The sequence below is a fragment of the Vombatus ursinus genome, unplaced genomic scaffold (genome assembly GCF_900497805.2).
Source record: "Vombatus ursinus unplaced genomic scaffold, bare-nosed wombat genome assembly UNPS02010193.1, whole genome shotgun sequence".
Classification (NCBI taxonomy): Eukaryota; Metazoa; Chordata; class Mammalia; order Diprotodontia; family Vombatidae; genus Vombatus; species Vombatus ursinus.
In genome coordinates, this window is record NW_020949971.1 from 7,069,175 (window position 1) to 7,087,558 (window position 18,384).

An 18,384-nucleotide genomic window follows, 5' to 3' on the forward strand; every position below is an offset into this window, starting at 1 on the left:
CCAGAGTGAGTCTACAAGTCAACATTATGGCTCCTCTTTGGTTATACCTGATCAACACTATTGCTCCAGTCCCATCATTAACTCGTCATCTGACCATTCATACTGTCTGCTGCTCCCATAGGCAGTTCATAAATGATTGCTCATTAGATTGAATGGAGTGGGCTAATGGCTTCCTGATGACTGCTAACTAACTAATGGTTTCCTCTTGTAGTCCCACTATATGGACTTTGGTTCATAGAAAGTGATATTCATATCAGTGTTTACATGGTAGTAAAGCATTTATTGAAGTCTTCTTCCTAAAGGTTTCTTTTAAATTCCTCTGAGTTCTGTGAAATTGAAATGAAGTTCTCCACATGAGCAGGGAAACTCACTTTAAAATCTTCAGTGAACTTCATAGGAAAGTTTCTGAATGTCACTACATGAGAACTATTCCCATTTCCCATTTAATAGAGATGCCTTTAGATTTGCTGGGATGCTTTTAGCTAATATAAATTGGAGGGTAAGAAGATTAAATCCTTCCCAATAGCTATTCCAGTAGATGATGGAATTACAAAGAAAAGAGAATAAACAAAGAAAAGTAAAGAGAAGAGAAAAGGAAAGAAAAGAAATGAAAAGAGGAAAGTCTCTTTCTCAGAGCCTGGTCACAGTTCATTTTTATATCTCAAAATAAACAACCTACTATCCCAATGCATTATTCAGATGAATAAAGGTAGAGTTGTCTGCATGCATAATCAATCAGCCTATGCTAGACAAAAGATTGAATTCACTTGATAAATTATCATCCAGATGTTGTAACTATTTCTGAAACTTCCTTCAATTAAACAGTGATGTCTGGGCATAGCTCCTCATAGTTATAATGTGAAACCAAATTATTGGTTCATGTTTTGAAAGGGTAATATTTTCCATCACTTTACACATTGTTCTTTGATTTAAAAATATAATTTTATTTTATTTTTAGGTCAGAATTCTCTCCCTTATCTCTTTCTCTCCCTTATTCGTTGAGATATAAGAAAAACAAAATCCATTAGAAGTATATAGTCATGAAAAATAAATCCCCACATTAGTCCTGTCCAAAAAGAAAAAAAAAGAAAATATGTTACAATTTGCACTCTCTATCTGAAGGTGGACAGCATGCTTCATCATGAGTCCTTTAGAATTGTTTTTGGTTATTGGGGTCATCAGAGATACTGTATTTCAAAGTGTATTATCTTTCTATGTCTGTTATTTTATAAATTGTTCTCCTGGTTATGGTAAATCTTTGCATCAATTCATACAAGTCTTCACAGGTTTTTCTGTAACCATCTTCTTCGTCATTTGTTACAGCACAACAACATTGAATCACATTCATCTATTATAACTTCTTCAGCCATTCTTTAGTTGATGGAGCATTCTGAATGATCTCAGTTTCCAATTCTTGGTCACCACAAAAAGAACTGCTATACACACTTTTTGTACATGTGGGTCTTTTCCCTCTTTCCCTGATTTCTTTGGGGGGGGGAGATTATAGATTTAGTAGTGGTGTTACTAGGTCAAAGGGTGTGCATAATTTAATAGTATTTTGCACATAGTTCCAAATCACTTTCCAGAATGGTTGGACTAGTTTACACCTGCATTAACAGTGCATTAATGTACCTGTTTTCTGGCATCCCCTCCAGTATTTATCATTTTCCTTTTTTTTTTGTCATCTTAGCCAATCTGATTGGTGTGAGGTGGTACCTCAGAGCTTTTAAACTTACATTTCTCTAATTATTAGTAATTTAGATAAGTTTTTCATATGGCTATTGATAGTTTGCATTTCTTCCTTTAGAAATTGTCTATATGTGTCCCCTAACTATTGATCAACTAGGGAATGGCTCATTTTCTTGTAAATTTAATTGTTTCCTATATATTTGAGAAATGAGACCGTTATTAGAGAAATTTGCTGCAAAATTCCCCCCCCAGTTTCCTACTTTTCTTCTAATTTTAGATGTATTTGTTTTGTTTTAATTTCTTTTCTTGATTTTATTTATTCTTTTTAATTCTATGTCATTAAAATTATCCATTTTACCTCCCATAAACTTCTCTATCACCAGTTTGGTCAAGAACACTTTCCATCTCCATAGATCTAACAGGTAATTTCTTCCGTGTTCCACTAATTTGTTTATGATGTCACCCTCTATGTTTAAATCATGTCTAAGTCCATTTTGAGCTTACATTGGTATACCATATAAGATGTTCACCTATGCTTAATTTCTACCAGACTACTTTCCAAGTTTCATAAGAGCTTTTGTTGAATAGTTCTTGACCCATTGGAATGATTTGATTTATCAAATACTAAGTTATCATACTCATTTGCTTCTGTACATTGTGAGCCTAACTTATTCCACTAATAAAATGCTCTATTTCTTACCCAGAAACACATTGTTTTGAAGCTTATACCTTTGTAGTACAATTTGAGATCTGGTGCTACTAGGCCTCCTTTCCCTTTTTTCATTGATTCTTTTGATATTATTGATATTTTGTTGCTCCAGAAGAATTTTTATTGTGTTTTTAGCTCTAAACAATTTTTTGATAGTTTGAGTGGCATGGCAATGAATAATTAATTTTGGTATTATTGTCATTTTTATTATATTAGATTATCCTATTTATAAGCAATTAACATTTCTTCAATTATTTAGATCTGATTTTATTTATGTGAAGAGGGTTTTATAATTGTGTTCATATAGTTCCTGTGTAAGTTTTAGCAGGTAGACTCCCAAGTATTTTATTCTTTCCATAGTTATTTTATATGGAATTACTCTATCTCTCCCTGTAGGATTTTGTTGGCAATATGCAGAAGTGAGGATAATTTGTGTGGGTTTATTTTATATCCTGTCATTTTGCTGAAGTTAATTATTTCTACTAGGTTTTTATTTGAATTTCTGAGGTTCTATAAGTAAACCATCACATCATCCACAAAAAAGGTGATAATAATTTTGTTTTCTCTTCGCCTTTGCTGTTTCCTTCAATTTCTTTTTCATGTGTTATTATTATAGCTAGAATTTCTAGTACAATGTTAAATAGTAACAGTAAAAATGGGAATTCTTGCTTTATTTCTCAGTTCCTCATTTGTTTCCATTACATATAATGCTTGCTTTCAGTTTTAGGTAGATAATACTTATTATTTGAAGAAAAACTCCTTTTATTCCTATGCTTTCTAGTGTTTTCATTTTTTAACAAGAATGGGTATTGTACTTTGTTAATTTTTTTGCATCTATTGAAATAATTGTGTGTGTGTGTTTTGTTATCAATATGGTCAAATTACAGTTTTCCTAAGCAATTCCTGGTATAAATCTGACCTGGTTATCAGCTGTGAACTTTGTAATATATTGCTGCAGTCTCTCTCTCTCTCTCTGTCTCTCTCTCTCTGTCTCTCTCTCTCTCTCTCTCTGTCTCTCTCTCTCTCTTTTAAGTTGCCACGAGGTCCTGGCCAGACATCCTCCCCTGTATCTACATATTTCTCTATCACCCTGGCTGGAAAAAATAACCTACTGTGACTTTTTCTTGGCTTTTCCAATTAGAATTCAGTCTGGGGCACTCTCTAGATCTTTCTCAAGACATGGCAGAAAAGCTAGACTCTAATGATTTCACTCTGCTATCTTGACTTCACCCAATAAAGTCATTTTCCCCCCATAGGATTATAGTTGCCTCTCACAAATATTTCAGATTTTATTGTCAGTGTTGTTACGGCATGATGCCTTTTTATTCTGTCTTGTTCTAGTGATAAAACACCAATTTTTCTAAAGCAGTCAAATGTTTTTCCCTGTTGCTTTTTTTTTCTTTTCTGGATAAGTGTCTTTTTCTCTCAACATAGTCATTGAGAATCCTTATTTGGTTTTGAATTTGACATACATATCTTTAAGATTATTTGTTTAATGATGGCAAAATGAATTGGAAATTATCTAGTGACTTTACTATTCTCTAAAATGTGAAGATAGTTCAGATCATAAATATTGTTTGCTTATTATGTCAATCTAAAATAAGAAATTCAATTATAATTTATATTGTATTACTTCTATCAAACAAACATTTTCATGGCTTTTTATAATACAGAATTTACACATCACGAAGTTATGCACCTTAAATAAATATATAAAATTATTATTAAATATATTATAATTTGCACAAAATTATGCACATTAAATGATTACATGATGTTGAAACTTTAGTTATCTCTATCTTTGGTTTTGGAGTATTTTTCACTCATAGTGATTAAACTTTATTTATTTATTGTTTTGGTCTGAATATTTTGGGGATCTTGTAGCATGGAGACTCCATTTAGCAGTGTGCAAAGTGGCAACCTATATTACTGATCTGCACCAGTGAAGGTAGTTATCATGCTAGGATTTCTGACATTAGTGAACCCACAGTTCTCATGGGCTTGAAGATTTTCTTGGGCACTGGGAAGGTAAGCTCCTTTGTTTTCCTTGGTCACAAAACCAGTGCATGTCAGAGGCTAAATTTGAACCCAGCCATTCTTACCTCCATTTGCCTGCTACATGATAATACATGTGATTGAATCAGATCAGGTATTGTCTTTCATTTGACCACAACAAATATTTTATTAACCTGATATTCTCTTGGTCCTTATACTTGGGATTGCCAAAAATAAAAAATTGTATATTCTCAAATACCTGCAAGTCAGTATAGTTTCACTAAGAGAAGTTAATAGCTGATTAAATTCATTTCCATTTTAAACAATCTTCTTGACTGGTAATTCAGGATTAGAATTAGATATATGTAGATTCCAGCAAGCCCTTGACAAAGTCAAAGTCCACAGAATACCCGTGCGTGAGAATAGATGTGTGCTTGACATTAGGCCAGTTCAGAACTAGTTGAAAGGTTGCACTAAAAGATTAATTATTAATAGGAATTGTTTAGCTAGAGGAAGTTGGAATGCCTCAGAGATTTTTTGTTGGTTTTGTGTTATTCATTATTTTATCAATAAATTGGATTAAGGCACAGATGACATTTTTGTCAAATTTGTATATGAGCCCAAACTGAGAGGAATAACTACTATACTGGATGAGAGAATATGGATAACAAAGCCTCGAAACTACAATGATCAAGTAAATTAATATTTATGGTTCAGAGGGGCTTGGACCTGTGATTACGCTGATGTAGGGAAATTCTAATATGAGAGCTTCCTCTACCAATGAGATTGGTGTTCCTCATTTACTATAATTTATATTGTTAAGAGAATTGTTTAGAAGCATTGTGAAATTAAATGACTTGCCCAATCAATCAGTTATCAAGCATTTATTAAGTAACTATGATGTTCCAGGCCCTATGCTAAGCTCTCAGGACATAAAGAAGGGCAAAAGATAGTCACTACTCTCGAGGAAATCAGTCTGAAGGAGGAGACAACTTGCAAACAATTATATGCAAACAAGATATAGACAGGCTAAATTAGGGATAATCAATGGAAGGAAGACATTGGAATTAGGCAGGACTGGGAAAGGTTTCTTCTAGAAGGTGGGTTTTTAGGTGGGAGTTGAAGAAAATCAGGGAAAGCAGGAAGCAGAAATGAGAAGAAAGATTATTCCAAGCATGGGGGCCAACCAGCGAAAATGTTTAGAGTCGGGAGATGGAATGTCTTGTGCAAGACCTAACAAGTCTGGTGGCACCAGATTATAGAATATGTGGTGGTGGTGGAGGGAGTGGGAAGGGAATCACAGTGTAAGAAGCCTGAAAAGTTAGAAAGAGGCCAGGTTATAACAGAGTCTGTGTGTCAACAGAAGATTGTATATTTGATCCAAAGTAAGATAGGGAACCACTCGAGTTTACTGAATGAAAGCAGTTGGGGGAGGTGACATAGTCAGACTTGTACTTCAGGGAGACCAGTTTGACAGCTGATTACAATGAGAATGGGTTGGAATAAGGAGAAATGTGTGGCCGGGAGACCAACCAGAATTCTGCGGCAATAGTCCAGGCAAAATCTGTGCAACTCATGAGCTATAACTGGCTTTCCATCTTTTCCTCTCTTCATGGAAAAGGGTCCAACTCATATGAGAGCCACTGATGTTTCACCTATTTGCTTTGCTTTTCAGGTTCTAGAGAAGTAATTGCTGGGGATATGTGGAGTTCTGTGTACTCTCCACTCTCAAATGGATGTTCTGGGGTTGTCGAGCATAGCATGTTAAAATTTATTAGAAGACAAAGCAAAAGGAATGAAGTCCAGAGGCACCATGTTTCCCCAAGACATACTGGGAAAAAGTACACACTCAAATATGGGCTAAAGATGGCTGGCTTGTTTATACTCCCTTTACGTTGCTTATCTTGTGTTTAGATGAAAGAATAAATATTATTACAAATTAACAGGAGGAAGAGACATGACCACTAATAGAAGATGAGTTACTTGCCAAAAACTTCATATTCATCCAGTGCTTCAAGGTTTGAAAGGTGTTTTATTCATGTATATATATATATACAATATTTATATATAAACTCACTTGATCCTCACAATAACCTTGTGAAGTAGATGTGATTATTTTCTCCATTTTATGGATGAGGAAACTGAAGTTGATTATGCAACTTGTCAAAGGTCACACAGCTAATAAGTATCTGAAGTAGGATTTTAATTTGAGTCTTTTTGATTCCAAGTGCTTGGGCAGCACTTGGAATGGTAACAATTTAATAAATGCTTTTTCGTGCATTCATTGATTAATTTATTCAAATAAGTAGCCCTTATGTTAGCCCCCTTCCTGTTTCAGGGACTTCTCTCTTGTCCGCTTCATTGCTCCAAAAAAATGATCTGAAGTCACCAATATCTGAACGATATTCCTTCCTCTTAGGATCCACCTTTAGGAAATAGTCATCATCTTCCTTTATAAGCACACAGGCTAAAACTATAATCTAGTTTATGTACAGGCCTGGGGATAGAGTTTGGAGCTCATTAAATATAACAGTACATACCTCTCACTTCTCATGTTGCCTTGGGTAGGGCTCCAGGAAGAGGCAGCTCATTCTCAGTATTACTGTTATTCTTTCTAACTCCTTGACTATTTTTATAGCTTTGGGTCCCTTTCTCTGTCCTACTCTGGAGCTCATACTTCCTATGACTGTCCTCCAGGTAGTCTCCGGCAGATAGCAATTGTTCCTTTTCCTGGGGGCCTATCTTGCTTTCTCTGGATCTTTGCCATCCTTTATTATAGCAAAATTCTGTTCATAAAGTCCTCTTTTTCACTAGAGACTCACTCTGACAGAAATGAGTTCTCTGGGTCTGAAAGAAAAAAAAATCTCTTCATAATTTAAATCATAATCAAAAAAATGTTTTTTAAAAATGTTTTTCCCCTAACAATATAATGTTTAGGGGGGAATTATTTGTTATAAATTTGAAAAAAAAATGGTTCATACTTTGCATGTGAAAATCTCTGTAATGTAGGTAGGACCAGGAATATCACCTTCATTATACTGATGGGGAAACTGAGGATACCTGTTTAAGTGATTTGTCTGTGGTCGTAATGCTAGTCAATGGCAAGAAGAGAACTCATTTCAAGTGGACAGAACAAGAGATATATACATTTTTGTCTACTTGTCAGACCATGGGTGGAGTATTGTGTCTAGTTTCTGGTTATCATATTTGAGAGAGAACACTGACAGACTTGAGAGCACCTAAACAAGGTTGACAAGGCAGGTTGTGAGTTTCAAAAATAAGCCATGCAAAGATTGCCTGAAGGAATTGTGGGTGTTTAACCTAGAACATTTAAAACAAAAACATTTAACCAAGGGTAGGGTCTTTACCTTCAATATTTGAATGGTTACCATATGTAAGACCTCCTGCCCCTCCCCCATCCCAAAAAAGAAATAGGAACAAGGACTAGGAGTTACAGGGAGAAAGATTCTAGCTTAATCTTGGGGGAGAAAAAAAACTTTCCCAATAATTCAAGTTGTCTAAAAGTAGAGTTTCTGCCCTAAAAGGAAAATAAGTTCCTTGTTCCTGGTTATCCTCAAGCAAAGCCTTGCCAGGGAGGTCATAGAAGGGATTCTTAGTCAGATTCAGGCTCTACAAACTTTGAGGCTCTTTCCATGCTGAGATTCCATGATTAATACCATGACTTTAGGGTCCAAGTCTTTCAATTAGCTGCAGTAGCCTAGAATATGACCTCTTTTACATTAAGTTTTTTTTTCTGTAGTCTACTAAAAGGAAGCTAGGTGGTACAGTAGATAGAGTCTTAGGCAAGTAATTAATAAGACCTGAGTTCTAATTCTGCCTCATATACTTATTAAACTTGAGACCTTAAAGAAGTTAGTTAGTGTTTTGGGACATTAGTTTTCTCTTTCTTTTTTTTTTTAAGGCAATTGGAGTTAAGTGACTTGCCCAGGGTCACACAGCTAGTAGGTGTCAAGTGTTTGGTCTGAGGCCAGATTTGAATTCAGGTCCTCCTGACTTCAGGGCTGGTACTCTATGCACTGCACCACCTAGCTGCCCGACATTAGTTTTCTCAAACATAAAATGAGAAATTGGACTTGACAGCAATTATGGTCCTTTCTAGTTTTCAATCTTTAATCTTATGAACAATTTTTCCCATGTAGCTTTAAAAACGTGTATATATCATTATTCCTTTTTTAATTGTTGCAATATCTCTATTTTTTTAATTTGGTGACCACTAGTCATAATTAAGGTGTTGAGAATGATCATACCTTGTGCATCTTTCATTTCGTGGGTTCAGCACTCTTTCTATGTATTTCTATCTGTGTTCAGCACTCTTTCCCCGATTTATAGGAGAAAGAAGAGAGATTTTGAATATAGTGAGGGAGCAGATTCCCGGAGAGGAAGGAAGTGCAGTACTTGTCAGGGATACTGGAATTGCTTTATTTGATTGCTTATTCTAAATTACTAAATACTAAATTACTCTAATTATTGCATTACACTAAATGTGCCTTCTAAGTAGCTCTGCAGGAAGTGTATTATTCCTAAACATTCATACTTTCTATGTAAGCTTGTTTGATGGAACCAATAGTCTGAAGACCATTCACAATAAAACCCCTCTAAGTTCATTATTGAGGCTTATGTTTGGTGAAAAATGAATAAAAATGACAATTCTGGACTTTTAGAGGTCAGGTTTTTTTGGATTCATGCTTTCAGCCATTTTAATAGCAGGATGAGTATTTTAAGAGTCCATTCCAATTCTAAAGTCCAAGGAAAACAAAAACTGGGAAGTTTGAATTATGATTGGAGAGGAGCAACCTAAAATTATATGAAAAATGTGCAAAGGAAATAGTCGCAAAGGGAGAATACTTTTAATGTTGTATTCCAAAAAATAATCTTTTTTTCTCTCCAGAATTTAAGACAAAACAAAACCTGAACCTACCAGTTAAATGCAAGGCATGATTCCAAAGAATTGTGGATTAGATCATGAAAGCGGAACAGGGGCTTGGAGAACATCAGATACACATGTAGCATGAGTGGATGATGACCTCTCTCTATGCCTGTATTAATATTACTATTTTCCACACTAATTTTCATCCCAGGTTCTAAGGTAATTAAGAGGTATGTTCTGATACTTCTACATTAATTACTAACATGACACCATCTTTCTCACTAAGTAAACAATTTACTCAACCCCCACCCCAGGTTATTAAATAACATTTATTTAGCAAATTTGAGAAATCTCTTTCTCTACAAACACTTACTCATCTCTCTCTACCTGTACCTGTATACATATATTCCTGTGTCTACAAGTGTATATGTATATGCATGTATATTTATATTTTACACATACATACATGCACATATACATATATACACACATACTTATATCATACACATATATAAACCACTACCAACATTATCCTATTTTTAAGCTTAAATAAATTTTAAGCTTACTGGCTATGCTATTTAAGTGTACCAAATGGTAAAATAATTAATAATTATTATTTGCAATATGACAGATTCCAGAAAGATCAGATCTAAAGTAATTTTTAATCATCACCGTAACTGCCGATTACTCTTCAATTCTAGATATATAGTCTCACCCTTCAGTTGTCTCAGGATACCAGCTAGCATCCTTTCTCAAGAATTCTCTTCATTTTTCTTTACAAGATAAAATTTAAAACTAGTTCTCTTAGGAAATAATTTCTCAGTGATTTTTTCTCTGTAATCTCTTCAACCATCATAGTTAACAGCCCCACTAGAATAACAGTTAAATGTCCATTTCTCTTTCACAGTCCACATAGAATGATAGCAAAATTGTCCTTTCCATGATTCCACTGTCTCTAAAAGACATAGCAACTTTATTTACAAGTTCCACAAGGGGAGCTATTGAAGCTATTTAAGAAAATAAAATGGGCAAGGAATCTGATTGTCTACATTGCATTGCTAAAGAGGCAGTGGACAGGGTGATGGATTTGTGAAGTGAAGGAAGGCCTCTAGGTTTTTTGGATAGATATTACATGAAGTCCTTCTAGAAAATATAACCAAGAATTACCCAAGATTAAAGGGTGTACCTGGAATACAATCTGTACCAGCCAAAGAAGTGCCAAACTGATGAGGTCATGGATCAATTAAAAAAAATCTAAATATGTCATACAACTTTGGAAAATGATCTTAGTGTGGGCTAAGGATTCTGAAAGCTAGAAACCCCATTTAGTAAATAACATTTATTTGTAATCTCTTCCAAATAAACCAAAATACTATTGAAATTTTAGAAAATATGGAAGTGTATAAGAAAAGAAGATTGCTAGATTTGAAGTCAGAGACCAGACAGTCATTTTTACCTATATTGCCTTGGGTAAGTTATTGAATAACATTGGGCCTTGGTTTTCATAGCTGTAAATTGGGGAGGGGGTTGGCATGGGATGATCTCTAATGTCTTCTTCAGCACTACATCTATGATCCTATGAAATTAAGAGCAAGAAAAAGAAGAACATAGGGCCATCTTTGGTACTTTTCTCAGCACTATTGCTAGAAGGCTAAGCTACAAAAGAAAGATAAATTCAGGAATTGATCAGCTGATTGAGAAGATGGTATCTGAGAATGTGATTTGGCTTTCTGAAACATGACTTAGAAAATAGAGAGTATGTGCCCTTGGATTGTCATGAAATTTATCTAGGAATATATCTAGGAATGTCTTTTTTAAAGACATGCACTGTCTCTTATGCAATAAGAAATTGGAAGTCAGTGTGCTGGTGAGAGGAAAATTACCCCATCTCCTTTAAATAATTCCCTGAAGACATTAACCATCAGAGAATTTCCTTCTAGTCAATAGACATTGTGGTTCAACATTCTGTTATTTTTGTTTAAGGCAATTGGGGTTAAGTGATTGGCCCAGGGTCACACAGCAAGTTAAGTGTTAAGTGTCTGGTCTGAGGCTGGATTTGAACTCAGGTCCTTCTGACTTCAGGGCCAGTGCTCCATCCACTGTGCCACCTAACTGCCCCCATTCTGTTATTTTTGCAAATGAAATCAAAAGGGTTTAAATGGAACAGGAAAGGGGAAGGAGAACTTTACCTACACAAAAGATGCTGTGACAATAACACTCGTCAATATCACATGTTAATGTTGACATCTTATTGTTTTCTTCACTATAATCTCTCTTCCTTTTGGTTATGTGCACCGCAAAGACCAGAATATGATCCAAGAGAATCCACAAAGTGTCCCTGTAGGATGACTCCTCTCTTTCATGGTGAATCCTTCCTTCTACTGCAATCCTTTTCTGCTACTTAGCTTGTACATGCAGAAAAGAAACACACATTTTGAGGGAAACACAGAACACACACTTCTGAGAGAAGAGCACTTGTTATACATCCCTGCTCTGAGAAATTAGGGGCTGCTACGATACCTAGTTTGCAACTGAGAAAAAAATAGTGTTAAAGATTGAAGAGGAAATTCAAAGCACTTCGCCTTGTCGAGCAAAACTTGCTGGTTGCATTGAAGGGGGTTTGAGAGCATTTGATCTCTTATGTTCTTTATGCCTCTGTCTCATTGTTGTCTATGTAGCTTCCTGCTTCTGCTTCTGCTTTTCAGAGAGGTTTATTTCCTTAGTTTGTCTCTAAGGGATGCTCTCCCTACCTCTAACTCTTTCTCTTCTTTTGGAAGCTCAAAGTCTCCCTTCCTTTTCCATAAGCAGAAATAACAATTCAGGAAGAAAGAACAGAGAACCCCTCAAAAGGATTTGTTATTGTTCTGATCTATTTCCCCCAGGGCCTTTCCTTAGATCTTTTGCCTTCACTTTCTTCCCACTTTTCTTCATGTGTATGTGTGGTATATGTGTGTGAGAGAAAGATGTGGTGTGTGGGGTGTGTGTGTGTGTGTGTGTGTGTGTGTGTGTGTGTGTGTGTATCCCACTTCTATGATTGTTCATAGACTGTCCCCATTCTTGGAATTCTCTCTATCCTTACATTTGGCTTTTGGAACCCCGAGGTTCCTTTGAAATGTCTCCTCCTTTGAGAGGTCTTTCTTGATCTCCCCACTGGTTAGTACCTCCCCCACCAAGTCTCTGTTTTAATTTTTGCATATATTCTGTGTTTATGAATTGGTGAATGTATTATATTATCTTCATAGGATGAAAGCTTCCTGAGTGAAGGGACTACCTCACTTTTGTTTTTGTCTTTAGAACCTTACCCAGTGACTGGCTTAGAAAGTAAGTGCTTAGTAAAATGGTTGATTGAGTGATTGATAAACCTTATCACCATCCATCTTCCTTTTATTCTTTTTTTAGTCAACTATCATATATACATTACTATTAGGATGATAATATTTAGAACTGGAAAGGACTTGCAGATAATCTGTACCAAACTAATCATTACAGAGTAGGAAAGTGATGCTCAGAGAGAGGATGTGACTTACTGAATATTATACACCTAGTAAGTCACAGTAGGTCTGTGAACCAAGATCCTACATGTTTAGTCTTCCTTCCACCACATCTCCTAATTGAACTAATTGCAATTTTGGAGAATGCTGACTTGCATCTTTGTTTCTGAGATAAAACTTCCCCCGAATGAGCAATATAATGTTAAAGAGCCTGTACTTATAAATACACTCTTATTTTCAAAAGCTAATGTTGACTGAGTGATTGAGTGGACTGGAGGTTGTCCCATCTACCAAGACAGGTTACTGCCAAGGTCAAAAGACCTCCAAGGTCAAAAGACCTAAGTTCATGGGAACCTTGGAAGAAATGATGGAGAAACATGGCCTTGGGAGGCAGTTCACTAAAATAGCATTGCCTCTTCTAAAACAGCAATCATGATATAATGCTTTGAGAGGCTATGCACACATTTATCTGCAAAGGGCCAACTTTCCATGAAAATCCCATAATTAAATCAATTTTACTCCTAAAATAGGTCACCAAAAAGTGGACCCAGTTCTCTAGATCCTGGACCAGGCCTGCACAATGTGCAGCCCTTGGGTTGCACAGCCTATGGGCGTGCTAAAGGATTTCTGATGGTCTTTGGAAAATGTAGAGGTTTTCCTTTACATGTTTCTCAGGCTGCCCAGATTCTTTTGGCTCACTACAAGTGACCCGCACCTGTGAGCTACAGATTGTGCTGGTCTGTCCTAGACTAAGACAGAGTGAAATAGTGCTGTCACCTGTACACATCAATTCAGTTCATTCAGGCTAAGTTAAATTTCTTTTTATCAGCTGCCTCATCACTAATTTATATTGAACTTGGAGTCCACAGAAACCCCTAGTTATTTTTTTGAACTGCTTTCAGTCAAATCACTATCAATTAATGATCATAGATGTATTAATAAAGCATTTATTAAGAACCTCTGTGTGAGATTTCTGAAGCTGCTGTTTTCAACCATTCATTTATGCTTACAAAATTTCATGTAATTTTATTCAAATAAAAAATATTTGTAAAATATATTGCAAACTTTAAAGCTCTGTGTATAGGTATTATTCTCATTGTAAATTTCCATCAATCTAGCCTCAGTAATTTCTTGGATCACAATTCTATTGTCCAACATATTTGCTATTCCTTCGAGATTTGTGTAATCCACAAATCAGGTAAGTATCCCAAATATCCCTTTATCCAAGTCATTGATCAAATTGGCAAATAAACCATGGCCTGGGACAGGGCCTTGTAGCACTGCTCTAGACACTTTCATCCGGACTGTTTTAGAGGAGGGACTTGAGTAATTCACAGGAAGAACATAAGTCTTGTTTATTTTAAACAATGATTTTATATAATCTTTCTAAAATGATGGTGGCACAACTCTGTCTTGGTTTTTCCACTCAATCACTTCCGAATCTACCCAAATGTATTATCATCTGGTCAATTTTTCTCTTCGTTATCCACAGTATAAGAGGTGTTGTCAAGTGACTTTCTGAAATTCAGGGATATTATGTCCATGGTGTTTCCCTGTTCTACCAGTCTATTTATCTGTTTAGGAAATGACTAGCATCTGGCATGGCATCACAGAATAACAAAATTTAAGAGTTGGAAGAGAACTCAGTTGCTGCCTAGTTTGGCTCATATGTGAAAAGAAACCCCATTATAACATGTCCAAAAGTAGTCATCTCTCCACTGTTTGAAGATTATGAAGGATAGGGAATCCAAAGGCAATTCTTTCCACTTCTGGACACTTCTAAATGTTAGGAAGTTTTCTTTGACATCAAAATTAAATTGACCTCTTTGTTTTGGTCCTCTGTGGCACAAACAGAAAAAGCCTAATCTTTTTTTTTTTTGCCACAAATTAACCCTTTTTACATAAAGAGAGCTGTCATGACACCCTGAGTCTTGACCAGTTCCTTCAAAAGACTTGTTTGTATGAGTTCATGCAGGCATTTAGTGACCACTGAGTTCTCATGTGCTTTCCCATTAATAATGGGTTCTAGAATTTTACAAGGAATCTTATACTCCTGGAATTTTAAGAATTTATCCCTATCCATCTTTGGTAAAGCAGGACAATATTTGTATGACTACATTTTGGTTTTAGGAGGAAAGTTGATTTAATTATAGAATTTTCACGAGACGTTGGCCCTCTGTGATGCACTGTGCAGATTGCCTCTCAGAGCATAGTGTCATGTCATTTTGGTCCTCTTCAAGAACAAAGGACAACCACCAATTTAAGAGAGTCAATGCTATTAGTGAACTATCTCTCAAGGCCATGTTTTTGTCTATCAGCTCTTCCAAGGTTCCTATGAATTTAACCCCTTTTGACCTTGGCAGTAGTCCATCTTGGTGAATGATAAAGCTGATAACTTCCACTCACACATCCTCTTTTGAAAATAAGAGTGTTTTTAAAAGATGTGTTTTTAATAAGTTTTTATAATATTTTAATTTAAAAAATTTAATATTTTATAATATTGAATTTATAAGAGATGATGCCTCCCACAAGCCTTGAAAACATGTTCACAGAAATGTACACACCAATAGAGGGGAAGAAGGGGGAAGTATGGATAGAAAGTGAGATCTCACATAACAGGTACACACCCAGGAGACAGGTGTGGCAAGGCCACATGTGTGAAGGAGCCTACAAATATCTTCTGGAGAGTTCTTTGGATTTCTCTCTCTGGGAATTGTTCTATGCTTGGGCCTACACCTGGGAGACCAATTAGGCCTTTGCTACTCCCCTAGAGGGTGTTGTGCTTCAGTTGCTTCCCTCAGGCACTACCTAGGGCTTTCTGCTCACTTCTATATGCTTCACCATCTGGATCTCCCGGCCATATAGGATCAAAGAATCATAGATTTAGAACTGGAAGGTGTCCTAGATGCCATCTAGCCCGATGCTTTCATTTATAGATGAGAAAACTGAAGCCTAGAGAAAATTGCACAAAATCACGCATGCCATTTGATCTTGTGTGGTTTAGCACCAAAATGCATGTAATCTGGAACAAAAGGTAAATGGAGACCAAACCATTTTTCTCCACTGACCTAGTCCACATTCCTTTACTTATTATGTTTGTCTAACTACAGCAAAGTCCTATGACTTTTGTGTTGTCTGTTTACCAGCAAAAACCTTCACTGTCTAATTATATTATCATTGGTAGTATGCTCAAAAATCTTCCATGGCTTCATCAACCTCCCTTGGAAGGGAAGGTAATAAGCATTTATATAATGCCTACTGTGTGTCAGACACTATGCTAATTGCTTTACAAATATTTCATTTGTTCATCACGATAACCCTGTGAGATAGGCTCTATTATCTTCAATTTAAAGTTAAAGAAAGTGAGGCAAACAGAGGTTAAGTGATTTTTTTCCAGGGTCACATAGATATTAAGTATCTGAGGCTAGATTTGAACTCGGGTCTTCCTGACTCCAGGCTCAGTGCTGTATTCACTCTGCCACCTAGCTGCCTTTGTCTAGCATTAGAGGCCCTCCATAATTTGCACCCAATTTATCTTTCTAGACTTTTCTCATATTAATCTTCCCCATACACAATAGACCTAACACGAGGCTTGATTTATAGTAAGTACTTAATAAATGCTTATGAGTTGAATTTAATTGAAATGCTTATACTCTGTCCCTCTAATGTACCTGCTTACTTCTGTGCTTTTTTTTAAAGGTAGCCCTGGGGAAAGAGGATTAGTCTTAGTTGATTTCATGACAGCAAACAGAACCGTAAGGCATTGAAGTTGCAAAGAAGCTGACAATTTAAGTTTATTGTCAGATAATCACACCAATTAAAGTTACACAAAAGTGGGAGGGATTCCTTTTGGAGGTGGTAGATACTACATGATCTCCTCTTTAGAAGTCTTCAAAAAGAGGCTTAGTTTTGTACATATGGTTAGGATGGCCACTGAGGAATGTTCCAAATTCAGAATTCTGTGGTTTTGTGATTCTGAGGTCTTTATGTTTGGAATGCCCTCCTTCCTTCTGTTCACTCAAATGTTTGCTGGCGGAAGCCTTCTCTGATTCTTCTCTCCATTTCTACCCTTTACAATTGAACTCAGATTTCACTCTCTCTCCCTTTTTTTTATACTTCACTAATACATTTATCAGGACAGCTAGGTGGTGCAGTGGACAGAGTTCCAGGCCTGGAGTCGGGAAGACTCATCTTCAGAAATTCATATCCAGCCTCAGACATTGACTTGCTATATGACACTGGGCAAGTCACTTAACCCTATTTGCCTCAGTTTCTTCATGTGTAAAATGATCTCTCAAAGGAAATGGCAAACCACTGCATGTCTTTACAAAGGAAACCACAAATGGTGTCATGAAGAATGCAATGCGACTGAACAACAAAATATCTTTATCAGACTGTGTATTGCAGTCATTTGTGTTGACATCTTATCCACCTCAAAGCCTGTGGAGTCCTCTGTGCATATTCGGCAGGACCTGTATCAATGTTGCATTTGTATGAATAAACTAATAGTGAAGGAATTCTCAACACAGACATTCCCAACTGAGAGGCACCATATCATAGTAAATAGAGGACAGGACTGAGTCAATGAGACCTGGGTCTAATTACTGTCTTTACTGGCTGCACAAGTAATTTCATAACTTAGTTCTCTTAGTCAGTTCTCTAAAATGATATCTGTCAAAAGAGTCCATACTCTGCATTGGTGAATGGCATTGCCAATGGGGAGTTATCCATATAAACGAAATCAGAGGTCCATATGGGAATAAAAGCCCTTTTATCATTGCCATCCAAGCCATGTAGAAATTGTTTCTATTGTGTGCATTGTTCTAGTGATTGCAAAATGAGGGGGGGGCAACACACCAAAATCTGGGGTATGTAGTCAAAGTAGTTGTTAATGGAAAATGTATATCTCCAAATGCTTACATCAATAAAACATAAGAAGAGCAGATCAACAAAGTGCATGTGCAACTAAAAGAGCCCAAGAAAACCAACAAATGTAAATCCCCAATTAAATGCCAATATAGAAATCCTGAAAATAAAAGGAGAGATTAACAAAATTGAAGTTAAAAAAATATTGAAATAATGCATAAAATTAGGATTTTTTTTGAGAAATGAGAAGGTTAGTAATGAAGAAAATCATCATGGTAATAGAAAGTTAGTTAGTTTTTATTATATTATGTTATAGAAATGCTGGTTTTATTCCATAAAGTAAAAATAATTTAAAAAAGGATCAAAGATAAAAGTTAAATTGTGAGTCTGTTAAACTTTTAAAACCCTCCACCATCTAGCCCTAACTTGACTTTCTAGCAAAATTAGACATCATTTTGTGATTCAGCCAAACTGACATTTTTTCCCATTCCTCACACATGACACTCCATCTCTCATCTTTATGTCTTTGCGCTGGTCATCCTTCATGCCTGGAATGCACTCCCTCCTTACCTCTGCCTTGCTCTCTCTTCCTTTGAGATGCAAATCAAACACTCACTTTTGTATACAACATTTCCTGATCCCCCTAACTACTAGTATTCAAACTATAATGTATTTAACTATTTTGGATTCATTCATATTTATTCACTTTATATTTATGCTACATACAGAATATTATATTATATAAT